Source organism: Puma concolor, chromosome A1, assembly GCF_028749965.1.
Source record: "Puma concolor isolate L17-30 chromosome A1, mPumCon1.1.hap2, whole genome shotgun sequence".
NCBI classification, from domain to species: domain Eukaryota; kingdom Metazoa; phylum Chordata; class Mammalia; order Carnivora; family Felidae; genus Puma; species Puma concolor.
Genome location: NC_141667.1, coordinates 210,927,125 through 210,942,040, shown reverse-complemented (window position 1 = coordinate 210,942,040; position 14,916 = coordinate 210,927,125). Strand labels below are relative to the sequence as shown.

At 38.6% G+C, this 14,916-nt stretch overlaps 1 pseudogene; it reads right to left on the bottom strand.

Moving 5' to 3' along the window:
- Positions 1–910: 910 nt before the first annotated feature.
- Positions 911–2,007, bottom strand: LOC112860809 (polypeptide N-acetylgalactosaminyltransferase 11-like; annotated as a pseudogene).
- Positions 2,008–14,916: the final 12,909 nt, after the last annotated feature.

Genomic DNA, 14,916 nt, shown 5'->3' with positions numbered 1-14,916 from the left:
GATTCTATTATTGTTTGTTACAAGAATATTCTCGAAGTTTCATGGAGACAGACGGGCACCAAGAAAAAGATGGAATTCGTTTAGAACACATATCAGTTTTGGGAAAATTCTTAGCTTTGTTTTTCTAATTTTACTGAAGAGCAAATTGGGAACCAGAAGTGAAGTAATTTCTGCAAACTTATACACAATACAATCTATATCAATCCCTCATTACATTGCCAACTCAAAGTATGTCTTTTCATTTCATTCTGTCCTGTGGTAAAATGTTTTTCCCATTAGATTGAGATGACATGGGAGTCTTTATCTACAGCTTTGATAGCTTCCATAGCCGTAAACCTGTTGATCTAATAGTCTTCCAGGTATATTCATTTCTTCACAAAACATGTTTTTAATACATAACAGAATTTGTATTTTGTCTTTCATACTTTTAGTTTATCATCTTCCTCTCCAGGTGTGATCTTCCACCTCATCCTGCACTCATTGGTGAAGCCCACATTTCCTCCCATCCTTTGGGAGTCGTCTTTGAGTTTCTCTCCTTCTTCACCTTGACTTCCAACAAATAAAGGAATAGCAGCATTAGCATCTATTCATCTCCTGCAGTGTACTGTATGTTCTTTGGGGACATAGGCTTAATCTTATTTATCTTCGAAGACCTACGGTTTCCTACACTTTCTTGTGCATGACAAATAAAACACTAATGGATATGAAGCAATGGATGGAACTAGAATCCTTTGTTTGTTTTTAATGCAGTTATATCATAATTTCCAAACAAAAAATTCCAATGTGTAGCTTGTAAGGTAATCAATCAAGTCCTGCCTTAGTTCAGACCCTCCTCAAGTCTTCTGTGGTTTTCCTCTGGGTGATGTGACAATTTCCTAACCAATTTTTCTTAGACTTATTGTGCGTACTTCTACATTGTCCTTGTGCAGATAATCTGCATTTCTGGGTAAATGTTATTTGGATAATGTTTCATGATTTACAACCTAATTTCTTCTTCATTTCAATATACTCACCAAAATTTCCATAGCTTTTGGCTCTCAGATCAGGTCTCGAGGAAAAATAATGTTCCTTATATTCATTCAACCAAACATGTACTAGCCTCAAAGAGTTATGTGTCATGGTGTCCTGACCTTTATGAGATCCACATGGTTGCCTTTTTTCAGAAAATATGTCCTACTCTAGAGCATGGGATGGTGAAGAGCTTACCACTACACATTCAGATCCTAAGTGATATTTCTAAATCTTTTCCTTCCCAGATACACATGCCACTGTCATATTGTCCAAATCATTGAAATTGTTTCTGTTCATGACACACAATACTCCAGCCATTGCGGGTGACTTTACTGGTGCATTGCCTCCATCTGGTCCTCATAGCTCGGAAAGGGAAACGAGATCTCATTTGAAGCACAGCCCCCAGCTGACTCCTCCCTGTACCACAGAGGACAACAGCTATAGACAAGCACATCTGCACCGATCATATCAGTTGGTGGGCAAGCCATGGTCGGCCCGTCCTCCTGATGACAGCCAGCCAAGCCTGCAGCCACATCACATTCACTTCACAGCGGCTGTCCAGCCTCAGCAGAGCTTCTGTAACAGGCTGCTCCAATTGTTCTTCCTCAAAACATTCCCTCACCCTTTGTACTTCTTACTACTTTAATTTTACCAACAAGGTGTTTTTGGAGATATTTATCTAGCTCTCCTTCCAAATCATCAAAGTCACTAGCATCATCCACTAAGGCAATTTCATGACGATGACACGCTGGTGTGCCATCTGTAACTGTGCCCTGTCCTAAGCAAAATCAACACAGCTTCACTGTAGAGACCAGTAATAACACGAGTGACCAACACATCAGTCAGGTGAAGATTTTCTTCACATGCTGCATTCCTTGCGGCTGGCAAATCTCCACTGGAACCCGAGTGATCATTAAAAACCATATCAAAGGCATGTATCTTATAGCTTAAGTCTCTCAATTCCTGATCACTTTCATTAAAAATCATATTCAGTTTAGGGGCGCCTGGGTGGCTCTGTCGGTTAAGCGTCTGACTTCGGCTCAGGTCATGATCTCACGGTTCATGGATTCGAGCCCTGCATCGGACTCTGTGCTGATAGCTCGGAGCCTGGAGCCTGCTTCCGATTCTGTGTCTCCATCTCTCTCTGCCCCTCCCCTCACTCACTCTCTGTCACTCTCTCTCTATCAAAAATAAATAAACATTAAAAAATTTTTAAAAATCATATTCAGTTTAGAAGAGAATTTCACATTGGTTTTTTTCTGGATCTTCAATATGATTACTATATCACAATTTTGTCTGCTTTGAACTATGACTCTAACACTGGACTTAGAACTTGAGTGAAACAGGGATAGAATATTTTAGGAAATGATCCACAGGGCCTAGACCCCTTGATAGGCACATTATTTTCTTTCTTTCTTTTTTTTTTAATGTTTATTTATTTTTGAGAGAGACACAGAGCGTGAGCAGGGGAGGGGCAGAGAGAGAGGGAAACACAGAATCAAAAGCAGGCTCCAGGCTCTGAGTTGTCAGCACAGAGCCCCACACAGAGCTCAAACTCACGAACTGTGAGATCATGACCCAAGCCGAAGTCGGCCACTCAACCAACTGAGCCACCCAGGCACCCCACTGATAGGCACATTCTTAAGCAACAGAATCACTTGACTGAACTTAAACGAAAAGCAAAACTGTCCAGATCACAGATGTAAAACGGCACCTCAGTAGATATAGCAAATTGTAACACTTAAACCATTGCAGACCTAGTGCCCCTGAAGGACTTTTTCAATTTCTTCCAGCAGAAGCAGCCAGAGCCAGAAACTGGTGCTGGAGGCTGAATGGGAACCAACATTGAGAGTGAGAATCTTCCAGATGCAGTCAATGTGGGAGTGGGGGTGCTTCTGTGGGCTCCCCATTGGGTCCTCATGCTGAAGATGCCAGAAAGACACCTTGTGGCACCAAACACCAGCAGCCCAGCACTGGGCCTTCAGAGACCCCGGCAGTCGCACCCTCCCTCCCTGTCTCAGCGCAGGTGGGGAGGTGGTCAGGCAGGTGGAAGAGGCCTGGGGAAGCCTAACAGCCCAGCTTCCCGCAGGTTCCGGACAGGTGGCTGCCACCAGGCCACGGAGACTTGTGCTACTATCTGTATCTTCCCTCTTTCTCTGTCTTCCCCCCGCTGAAAGAAATTAGCCAGGCTTTTAACGTTTATTTTTGGGACAGAGAGAGACAGAGCATGAACGGGGGAGGGGCAGAGAGAGAGGGAGACACAGAATCGGAAACAGGCTCCAGGCTCTGAGCAGTCAGCCCAGAGCCTGACGCGGGGCTCGAACTCATGGACCGCGAGATCGTGACCTGGCTGAAGTCGGACGCTTAACCGACTGCGCCACCCAGGCGCCCCAGCCAGGCTTTTAAAATTAAACAAGAGTTTTAAGAGCATGTCTTAGTAAATAACAAGGAAAAAGTTTGAACAATTGCATGTCTCTCCAATCCAATTTGAAGTGAATGGAGGATTATTTGAAATGGAAAAGATAGGACCAAGTCCCGAGTGAAAGGAACAAGAAGGAAAAGAAGGAAAAGGAAAAGAGTAAGGCAAAATAACAGTGCTCCATTGGTAACTAGCTGTCAATTTTTTTTTTTTTTTTTTTTTTTTTTTTTAAGAACCTGAAAATGTCCCTTTTGAGAGATATTTTACAGTTTGGTTTTTGTCTTCTGGCATGGAGACTGGTATTTACCTTGAGGGCAAACAGCTTCTTTGATGTCCATGACTGCATTAATATATCTTTCTTTTATGCAGAAGTAAGGCATTTTGTCTAAGCATGTGGCATACTGATTAGTAGATAGAAGGTGCTAAATAAACAATTTCTTGAATTAAAATGAAGAGTAAGCTTTTGGTTTATTTTAAGACTCCTTTGGGATTTTATTTGTGGTGGCTATATAAAGTAGTAATTGAAAAATGTAAAATATATATATATATATATATATATATATATATATACACACATATATATATATGTATGTATGTATATTATCTACCTCAGAGTTGCCGGAAGGATAAACAAGCCAGTGTTGCAGTCACTTAGTTCATCCTGGCATACAGGAAGATCTCAAAGCATTTATTACTTTTGTTGAGCTATTATCAGTAATGAACGCACATGGTACTTGTGTTTATATGTATGCGTTTTGGTTTCTACGTGTATACATTCATATGTGTGCATATATTTTTAAATACTATCATATCGTGATTCATAGATATCTCTAAACTGACTGAAAATTATTCCTTCCTTCATTTTTGAAATTTAAATCATATATTTTTAAGACAGTGTACATTATTACTGCATAATGTGCTTTTCAGGGAATTTTTAAAGAGCTACCCTAATCTTTTATAGCTTTCACTGTTTTAAAATCTGTCTTTAAAATGTGGGATTATCCCCTTGAGTCTATGAGAAAAAGCCCAGTTTCCAAAATTGAAAGAATGTGTGTCATTTCTATCTACAGCACTGGCACATGCGAATTTTACAGGACTGGGGAAGATTAACTAGGAACTCTGTACGATGTAAAGGCATCTCTGAGAAGCAGTTGGAGATGATACTTGACCTTTTGAGGCTTCTCAGGGGATTGAAGTTAAAGCAACTCCAGGTGGTCTTCAGAATCACTTGACATTTCCCATAAGTGATGGGCCAAACAAGAAAAAGCCAGAGAAAGTCAAGAGTTACAATAAAGTTCCATTTCACCAATTTATTGAATGTATTTATTTAAAGTATCTCTTTGGCTCCACAGTTACTATATCCAAAATGCCTGTCTATACTCATTGTAACAACCAATATGGTACTTGTATTTATCAAAGCTCATCCTCAGGTCTTTTCCTTTGTAATAGCCTCCCCCTCAGAACTCTCAGTCAATTGTAGAGTTTTGGCAACTGCATCTGTGTTGATTATTTAAATCTGTGTTGCCAGTCCCAATATTTTTCCTGAATTCAAGATCCATATTTTTCACACCTGCTCTATATCTCCATTTGAATAGCCTATCAGTACCCAAGACTCAGGTTCTCCATTTTCCGAGATAAATTAGCATCTACTGTTTGATGTGCTCTGTACTCAATGCTGTAGATACAAAGATGAAAAAAAAAAAAAAAAAACAATGGAGCCACTTCCTGGGGGAGCTTGTGGTCTAAACCTCCGTCAACAAACTCCCCCCCGCCCCCCCAGTAAAAGGCCAAATAAACCTAATTCACAATAGGAGCTAGAAAGGCTTTCCCAGTACACAGTGGCAGTAAACTGCTTCCCCTGCTTTGTGAAGATTTTGCACCATACACATACCCGTATTATACCAGCTAACACATTTCATCAGAGTTGTTTCTTTGTACCAAGGGTCAGCACACTACATACCACAGGTCAAATCTAGCAGTGGACTAGATCTTGGAGGGTGAATAGATTACAACTTGTTAGAAAACCTGATTTTTACTTACTGGCAAAAAAGCTGGCTTCTCTAAATGTATTGTTCCTGATAAAGAATATCACCACCATCTGAGATTGCCAAACTGAAAACATTGGATTCTCTCTAACATTGCAAATTATTTAAATAGGTTACTTGCCATGGCATGTAGACAGGGGCTAGCAGGCTTTGTATATTTGTAATTTATGTGATATGTGGACTTTAAGAATTTCCTGGGGTGCCTGGGTGGCTCAGTTGGTTGAACTTCCGATTTTGGCTCAGGTCATGATCTCACAGTTCATCGGTTCGAGCCCCGCATCAGGCTCTGTGCTGATAGCTCAGAGCCTGGAGCCTGCTTCGGATTCTGTGTCTCCCTCTCTCTCTCTGCCCCTCCCTGGCTTACATTCTGTCTCTCTCTCTCTCCCACTCAAAAATAAATAAAAACATTAAAAAAAAAGAATTTCCAGTTTCTGTGCATAATTCAGGTGAGGGTCTGTGACATATGACTTTATGGTAAATCCTATGTCCGCATGCTCCTTTCTATTTTCACTTCCTTCCTCTCTAGTTCAGACCATTATGCTTCATTTGCATGTCTGTTATTGCCTCCTATACTGATTTTCTGGGGCTGACATAACAAGCCACCACAAGTTGAGTGGCTTAAAACAGAATTTATTCTCTGTTAGTTAAGGAGGACGGAAGCTTGAAATCAAAGCGTCGGCAGGATTGGTTCCTTTTGGAGGCTCTGAGGGAGGAACCATCCCATGCCCTTCCCCTACTTCTGCTGGTTGTAGGCAATCCTTCACATTCTTCAGTTTATAGATACATTGTTCCAACCTGCTCCATTTTCACATAACCTTCTTCTCTGTGTCTCTCTGTGTCTTCTCTTCTATAAGGACTCTGGTCATAGCATTTAGGGCCTACGATAAATCCCAGATGATTTCACTCTGAGATCCTTCACTAATACCATCATCTACATTTCCCATTCTGAGGTTCTGGGTACACATGATGTTCTTGTGAGACACCATTCAACCTAATACACATCTCAACTCATTTTCTACCTGGGTATTATTGTATCGCCAGAGTATCTTCATTATGTACAGTTCTGGACTTGTTATTTTGGTGCTCAAGAATATTCATAAAATTACAAAACCTCCTAAAAGATGGCATAAACACTGTTCCTTGCTACTCAGTAGTAGTACTCCATGCTTTCTTTCTGGGTGTTTTCTTCTATATCTCTAAACTCTAGATAAACTAGCTTACTTCTTTTCTCAAAACAAACACTATGCTTTCCTACCCCGCCCCCTGTCTTTTGGTCATTCTTCCGTTTAACTACAGTGCAATTCCTACCAAATAACTCCTGATGAAAAAGTATCTATTATTCTTTAAGCCCCCAAACATAGACAATTTAACTAACAAATTAATTTACTAATTATCCTCCACTCAGAAAATTTGTTGCCCCCTCAAATTCATATGGGATGTTATTTCTCCCTTCTTTGAATAATAACAGAACAATTCATTTCTTTTACATAGATTTTTATTGCTTATAGACCACATACAGATCTTAATATTATTGAGGTCTAAATATTATTGAGGTCATTTGCATATGTGTAATTTGTATATGTGTAATTTTTCTTAGGTTAAGAGCTAGGTGAACACAATGCCTGTGTTTTGGTCATTTTATAATCCCTGCAGTAGTTAGCCTAGGGTTTTAGGAACAATGTAACACCACCACACAGAAATTATTATGCTCTGAGGGATCATGCTGAACTGGTAATGTATAGCTTTGAGATTATGGGCTTAATTGTTAGTGGAGATCTACCTTCTTTTTTTGTTAATTTTTTTAACGTTTATTCATTTTTGAGAGAAAAAGAGACACAGAGCATGAGCAGGGGAGGAGCAGAGAAGGAGACACAGAATCCAAATCAGGCTCCAGGCTCTGAACTGTCAGCACAGAGCCCAATGTGGGGCCTGAACTCACTGACCACGAGATCGTGACCTGAGCTGAAGTCAGACGCTTAACCGACTGAGCCACCCAGGCACCCCTGGAGGTCTACCTTCTTGACAATTTTGTCAAGAATGACATTTTTAAAATCTTAGAATATTATAAAGACATATAAATTAATTACTGACAACACCCAATTCACATTATAGAGCTTGCTAAATGAGATTATGGTAGATCCTCAGAAGATTTTTCCTGAGGCTTTATCTCCCTATACTCACCATGCAGTGATGTGTCCTTTTTAAGGGAATAGAAATTGCTATGAAATTGTGGTTGTTGTTCCAATTAAAGTTATCACATCCTTTCTTATAGGATATAGAAACTAAAGAGAAATAAATAATGCATACAATTGCCTTGCTCAAATATTTATCTCTCTAATCTACTTACAGAGATGTGTCCTTTAGTAAGAGAATGAATTTTGCCAGAGTATTGTTAATAGAATGAGTCCATTGGTTGAAGTTGTGGGTAGAGTTACATGATGGCCATAATTTGTCTCTGAGATACAAAACAAAAGTGGATAAGACACCCTCTCTATTTTGCGAGAGCAATAGCCAGATAGTCTCTGCCAATGCTTTGGTGCTCTCTCTGTAGTCGGCGCCTAATTACAAAGGAACAATGGCCAGGTTGGGGTCTCAGGATTTTCAATAAATGAAATACTCTCTCATCACACATAGTGGTGAAAACAGTGGAGATTTTATTTAAATACATTCCGTCCATTGAAACTGAAAGAATATAAAAGGGCAAATATACTCCTTTTGACAGGTGTATGTCCCTTAGTATCCTGGCATATTGCTTTCATTATAATTAAAAGATTCAAAGTATAACTTTATCCATAAAATAGAGTCACTCTAATTTTGTCCTAAAAAACAAACACAAATAAACTGTTAACGTAAGCATGAAATAATGTGTATGAGCGCAGTACATGTGTGTTGGAATGAATGTTTCACTTCTCAATGACACAAGAAACATGTAGGTAAAATACAAGCATTTTGGACATGATGCCACTTGAAAGCTTTTTCTACAAGGTTTATGATGTACTGTGGAACAAGGAAGAGGCAAAGGCACTCTATTGTCTAGGGTTTGACAATAAAAGGTAAAGAAATTTCTCACATATATTGGATGTAGATCTTTAAAAAAACATGGTATTTGCTTTGCTGTGGCAAATATGTTTGATGGATTTCAGATATTATAGGACAGGACCAACTACTGCCAACTACAGAGCTCATTCATCTACACTGTTTTCCTTACCAAAGGTCATGATTTCTTTCCTTTTCCCCCAAATCTACAAGGCTTTGTGATATTGACCTGAATACTTCTATGAAGAACTGTAAGTTGAATCACACAAAATTGGTTGAATAGAAGCAATTCCATGGGTCTTATCTCATTTGGGCTGTTGTCAGAGTAAAGAGCAATTTAATTGGAGAATAACAGGTGAGGAGTTTATCTAAAACAGTGCAAGGACAAAGGGACCCAACACCTCCAGCCACCAGGGCCATCTGAGAGGCATTTGTTTGTTCTTCCCTCACAGTGAGCCACGGAGGCCAAGGAGACTAGAAAAACAGGCTGATCTCTTTGGTGAGTGCCAGAGATGTATAACAAGAGAGAAAAGCAAGGGGTCTGTCATACATGTCATATTTTCTGATCTCACCAAGAATCTGTGAGCTTTAATGCACTATTCAATAACCCCTAACCATATATGAGCCAGGCCCTAGAGCCTAAGGGAGCCAGGGTGTGGCTCTGCCCCACCCTTCCCCCCATCCTTTCTGTGATTTATGGCCACTATATTGATAGGAAAATTGGGGTAAGAAGCAAAACTGACACTCAGAATCTAGTGTCAGTCCTGAGTAGGAAGGATGTGGTGCAGGTAGCAATGACACCAACCCTATAGTTACTCAGAAAGTGAAAACACGTAGGTATTTCACTGGGAAACTAAGTACTATTCAGATGTATTATGCCCATTACTCTTAATTGCTCTCAAAAGCTATCAGCAAGACTAGGCCATGGAGAATATTTATACTAACTACAAAAAAAAATAGGGTTACATTTCTGCTGTGGGAGAAGAGAAAGCTCTATATCTAATATGGATAGTTAGGACTCTAGACACAGATGTCCAGCCTGAGGTCCTAGACTATTGATTAGATCTGAAGTCCTGGATAGGTAATGAGGCAGACTTAGCAGTCGTTATTCATGATACTTTATTCTGAAATTTTTCAGTACACTTTGAGGTAAGTATGTCTAACTCTAAGTAGACTTTTCTTTTGTCTTCTCAGGTTCTATTGAACCTCTTCAGTTAGTCCCATGCCAGTCTCATTTAAGAGAACTTATTTAAGAGACCCCTCATTTAAGAGAACCTATTAATAATTAAAATTCTGAGTCTGTGATTCCTCCAAGATTCTCCATAGTGTTAGCAAGTGTGGAAAATATTCAGGATCTACTCACTCAACGTCTGTAAATGGCAGGCTTGGACTGGGAGACTCCTCATAGTTCCCATTTCACAGAATCTTCTATGTAATTGGGAAGTTGTAATAGCTGAGCTTTAAATGACCTTCTGGAAAGATATTATTTAATTAAACCCTGATTATGAAAAGAAGCCCAGTTATATTTGTATTCTCTTGATTTTCCCTAATTCATATCAGTGAGGGGATTATATATCATTATTCCACTTTGGTTTTGGTGAGAAGGTAAATTTTCCTCAGGAAAGCTCAACATGAAAAGTTCCCACTAGAAGTTAATCTATGCTAGATACACACAACTCAATTAGCTCTCCTTGTGTCTCCCATTCCTCATTCTCAAGACTGCATTACAGCCCAGGATTATCACTATTTAACATTTCATAATTACCATGTCATAAGTGTCTTTCTAATCAAAGTGAAGAATTTCTGTTTGTTTACATCAACAGTAAAAACTTAGTCAAATAGGGGCGCCTGGGTGGCTCAGTCGGTTAAGCAGCCGACTTCAGCTCAGGTCATGATCTCGCAGTCCGTGAGTTCAAGCCCCGCGTCGGGCACTGTGCTGACAGCTCAGAGCCTGGAACCTGTTTCAGATTCTGTGTCTCCCTCTCTCTGACCCTCCCCCGTTCATGCTCTGTCTTTCTCTGTCTCAAAAATAAATAAACATTAAAATAAAATTAAAAAAAAAAAAAAACAGTCAAATAAACACCAAACCAAAGTTTGGCTGAAACCCACTAGTTACTTCCCTCTAGCAAGGAGGTACATGTATCGTTTCATGGACATAACGATGAAAACACTAATTTGAAAATAGCATCATATGCTAAATTTTAATGAAACTTTTGTTAGATTCTACTCACTGATACAGTTCTAATTTCTCAGAAGCTTTACAAATCAGGAAGATGTAATAGGAGACATTTAATGACCCGCTTGAAATATATCTTTGAATTATACTCTGAAAATCTTTTCATATCATCACCAACAGTGTTTATTTTATTTACAACTAATCCAATTACAATGACAGGTTCAGAAAGAAAATCATGATGATGAAGATAAGTCGGTCTCTGTCTTAGTGTCTTAGAGAATTTCTTGATGTTATCAATTAGATTTTCTACTTCTAATCAAATTCGTCTTATCCATACTCAAGGCCTTGAAAAGGCTTAAGTAAACATATTTCAGATAGGAGACATTGGGTCTATTATATTTTTCCTGGTTGATAGTTACACATACCCATTTTAAAAGGTACCTACTTATTTTAAAGCATATTGTGTTGGGGACATATAATTAAAAATAAAATCTTCTTCCAACCCACAAAGTGTCTCCACAAGGGAGTAGAGAAAGAAAATACTTTTATTTATGAATAACTATCAAATCAGAATGTGATGTACAAAACAGACAGCCCGTTAAGAGATCACAAAGATAGAAAGAATACTCATCCCCTCACATAGCCAAGCAGATATAATTCATTACATGCATGTTTTCCAGATAAACAGTAACTAGTCCTCAAATAGGAGGATTTGACAGTATCATTTTTCACACAAGTCGATCCTAACTTTACTGGTAATTGGGGTGACCACCTGTGTAGCTAGTTGACTAGTAGAAGTAAAAGAAACTTCTCATACCTTCATAGCAGGAAGTAGTTTTCCAACTTGGTGCAAGAAACCCACTAAAATTAAACTCCCACCCTCCCACAGAAACTGGAAAATAGTCCTGCAATCTCCCTTGCTGTTTACATTTCAAAGAGCTTGCTCCTAGGTCTTTGAGAATAGCATTGTTGGGTCATAAAGCTGACAAAAGTCCTGTCTAGATTTCCAAAGGTCCTGTCTAGATTGCAAAGAAATGAGAAGTACTTACAATTACATGTTTTCTAACTTAAACTTTCTCAAACTTTCTAACTTAACTTTCTAAGAAAGTTGGGGGGGGGTAGGAATAATCTCCTCTTTCATTTTCACAGGAAAGAATTAAGTCTTTTTAAATTTTTACTTGTCTGTACGTACAGTCATTTCCATGGCATCCCATAATACGCAAACAGGAAAAGACACAGTTTTTATCAATTAATTGTAACTTAGTGTTTCCTTCAAAACTCCCCAGTATTCCTTAAGTGCTACCAGAGTATGCCACTGCAAAAATAAACACAAAATAAACAAAAAAGAAGGACTGAAAGGCAAATGGGGTAGCATGCTCCAGAAAAGACTTCTCCACAGTCTCATAGGCCTGGACTTTTTCCAGTTCCATCACCGAGAGTACCCTTGTACAAATCATTCAAAAGCATAAATGACAATAGATGCTGGAGAGGATGTGGAGAAACGGGAAGCCTCTTGCACATTTGGTGGGAATGCAAACAGGTGCAGCCACTCTGGAAAACAGTGTGGAGGTTCCTAAAAAAATTAAAAATAGATCTACCCTCTGACCCAGCAATAGCACTGCTAGGAATTTACCCAAGGGATACAGGAGTGCTGATGCATAGGGGGCACTTGTACCGCAATGTTTATAGCAGCACTTTCAACAATAGCCAAATTATGGAAAGAGCCTAAATGTCCATCAGCTGATGAATGGATAAAGAAATTGTGGTTTATATATACAATGGAATACTACTTGGCAATGAGAAAGAATGAAATATGGCCTTTTGTAGCAATGTGGATGAAACTGGAGAGTGTTATGCTAAGTGAAATAAGTCATACAGGGAAAGATAGATACCATATGTTTCCACTCTTATGTGGATCCTGAGATCCTTATGTGGAGGGGGAAGGGGAAAAAAAGTTAGAGAGGGTGGGAGGCAAACCATAAGAGACTCTTAAAAACTGAGAATAAACTGAGGGTTGATGGGGGGTGGGAGGGAGGGGAGTGTGGGTGATGGGCATTGAGGTGGGCACCTGTTGGGATGAGTACTGGGTGTTGTATGGAAACCAATTTGACAATAAATTTCATAATAAATAAATAAATAAATAAATAAATAAATAAATAAATAAAATAATTTTTTTTTAAAAGCTATAAATGACATCCTTGATAAGATTATTTCTGACATTTGTCTCTTTGGCTTGCCCATAAATAGATTGTGCCCCCCATATAAACATCCATGTTAGCCTTCCTCTAGTATCTAAAGATGCTGGTGTGACCATCCTAACGTCTCAATAAATATCTCGGAAATGTTTTCCTTTTCAATTTTCTTGCAAGGTATGATATATATATTTTTACTCTAAGAACACCAGGGGTTAGGCTTTCACAGTGGTACAGGCCCAAATCTCAGCACTTGGTTTTCATGTTTCTGACATATTTCTCTATTATCATTTGTGTATTTTCTTGTGGGTTATTGGGAAAAGAAAGCTCATGTTGCAACCAGGATACAGAAGAAGTAAAGAGGGAAAATTCAAAAGGTCAATGGAACATTGGGCAAGTGTTTTCATCAGAAAAAAAACAGACAATGGATCCTTTTAGCAAGGCCAGAGCTGTCAGTTTCTTGTGTAAAACATAAAGTAAAAGAATTATACTCTAGAGAAACAAATCTAATGGGAGAGAGGGAATAATAAGAACATGCCATTTGAAATGCTCCCTGAGGAAAAAATATAAATGCAAAGGTAAAAAAATTGATGTTCAAAGAGCCTTTTATAACTTTTATTTAAAAAGGTAAAAGTGAGAAACAATATGTCCACTTCAAGCTAGCTTCTGACAACACTTGAATAATAAAACACTTACTGAGAAACTACTGAGCACCAGCACACCTTCCTATGGTGGTCTAATTCACCTTGAAAATGAGGTCAAGTTACCTTGACAACTAGGCCCAGTGTTCCTCCAAAAGAGGTTCAGAAAGCCCATTATTGTTTCTCATACCTTAAAGGTTGTTTAATTGAATATTGGAAAGCACCTCAAAACTCAAGCAATTTTGCTAGTGCAATGAATAAAGTTATAACAGACGACATGTAGCTAATTGTATTTTCCATGGTTTTAGGAAAAAGTGGAAATATGTTAATAGATGTCTAAGGTTGCAATTCTTCAAACTGAAGTCTAAATTATTTATTTACTGAAATACTTGAGCGTCTGTGCTCCAAATATATACATTCCAGTTTCATATATATATATGCATATATGTATGTATATATATATGTAAAAGTCTAAGCTGTAAAAATAGTATCCTTAAAAAATTTATGATTAGAGTTGAAATTATGCGAAAACTATACATTTGAAAAATGAATAGAAAGAAACTGCATTGCCGTGCTGTTGTAAATACTTCAGCCTGCTTACTCTGGCAAGACTATGTGCCAAAGACTTTGTAAACATTCCCTTATTTAATTTTTTATAACATTTCTGAAACAGAGGCATTATTTTATCTATTTTACAGAAGAAGAAAACGTGGTTCAGTGAGGTTTGTCACACTTAATAAATTCTCAGATAAGTTTAAATAATGTGTGCTGAGTACCCTGCCTCCTCACCAGATTCTCCTTACAGCGTGTCCTCTTGAAAAGACATTTTTTCTTTTAGGTCCTCTGTCACTTCAGGTTGCGCTGTGCCTCCAGGGCTTTCTCAGGGGCCTCTCCTTCTAGCTGGACAACTCACCCAACCCCATGACTCCAGATGCCACCATTATTGATTCCTAGTCATTTTTCAGACCTGAAGCCAAGCATAATATCCCCAGGCAAGACTTCCCTAACTTGCAAGAGAGATTAGACCTCCCTTCCATCTTTCATTGTATGCTATACTCTTCTTCAAATTATTTACCAAAATTTTCAATAACTCAATTAATATTTATTTATTTAATGTGTGACTATTCTGTGCTAGAATGTAAGTTCTATGAGGGTAGGGGCTCAATCTGTCTTGTTCACTGCTATATCCCCCTTATGTAGCACAGGACCTGGTACTGGCTGACAGAGTAAGTAGAGGAATAAATAAATAGATAAATCTAAAATTCTATTGCAAAATTCAAAATTCTGACTTCAAAAATACCTTTAACCAATAAGCTGGGCTAACTGTGTGACTGACCTTCTAGAACAAAGCCACTTAGCTCATGTGGATCTAATGAGCACAAATCTAATTCTAGGA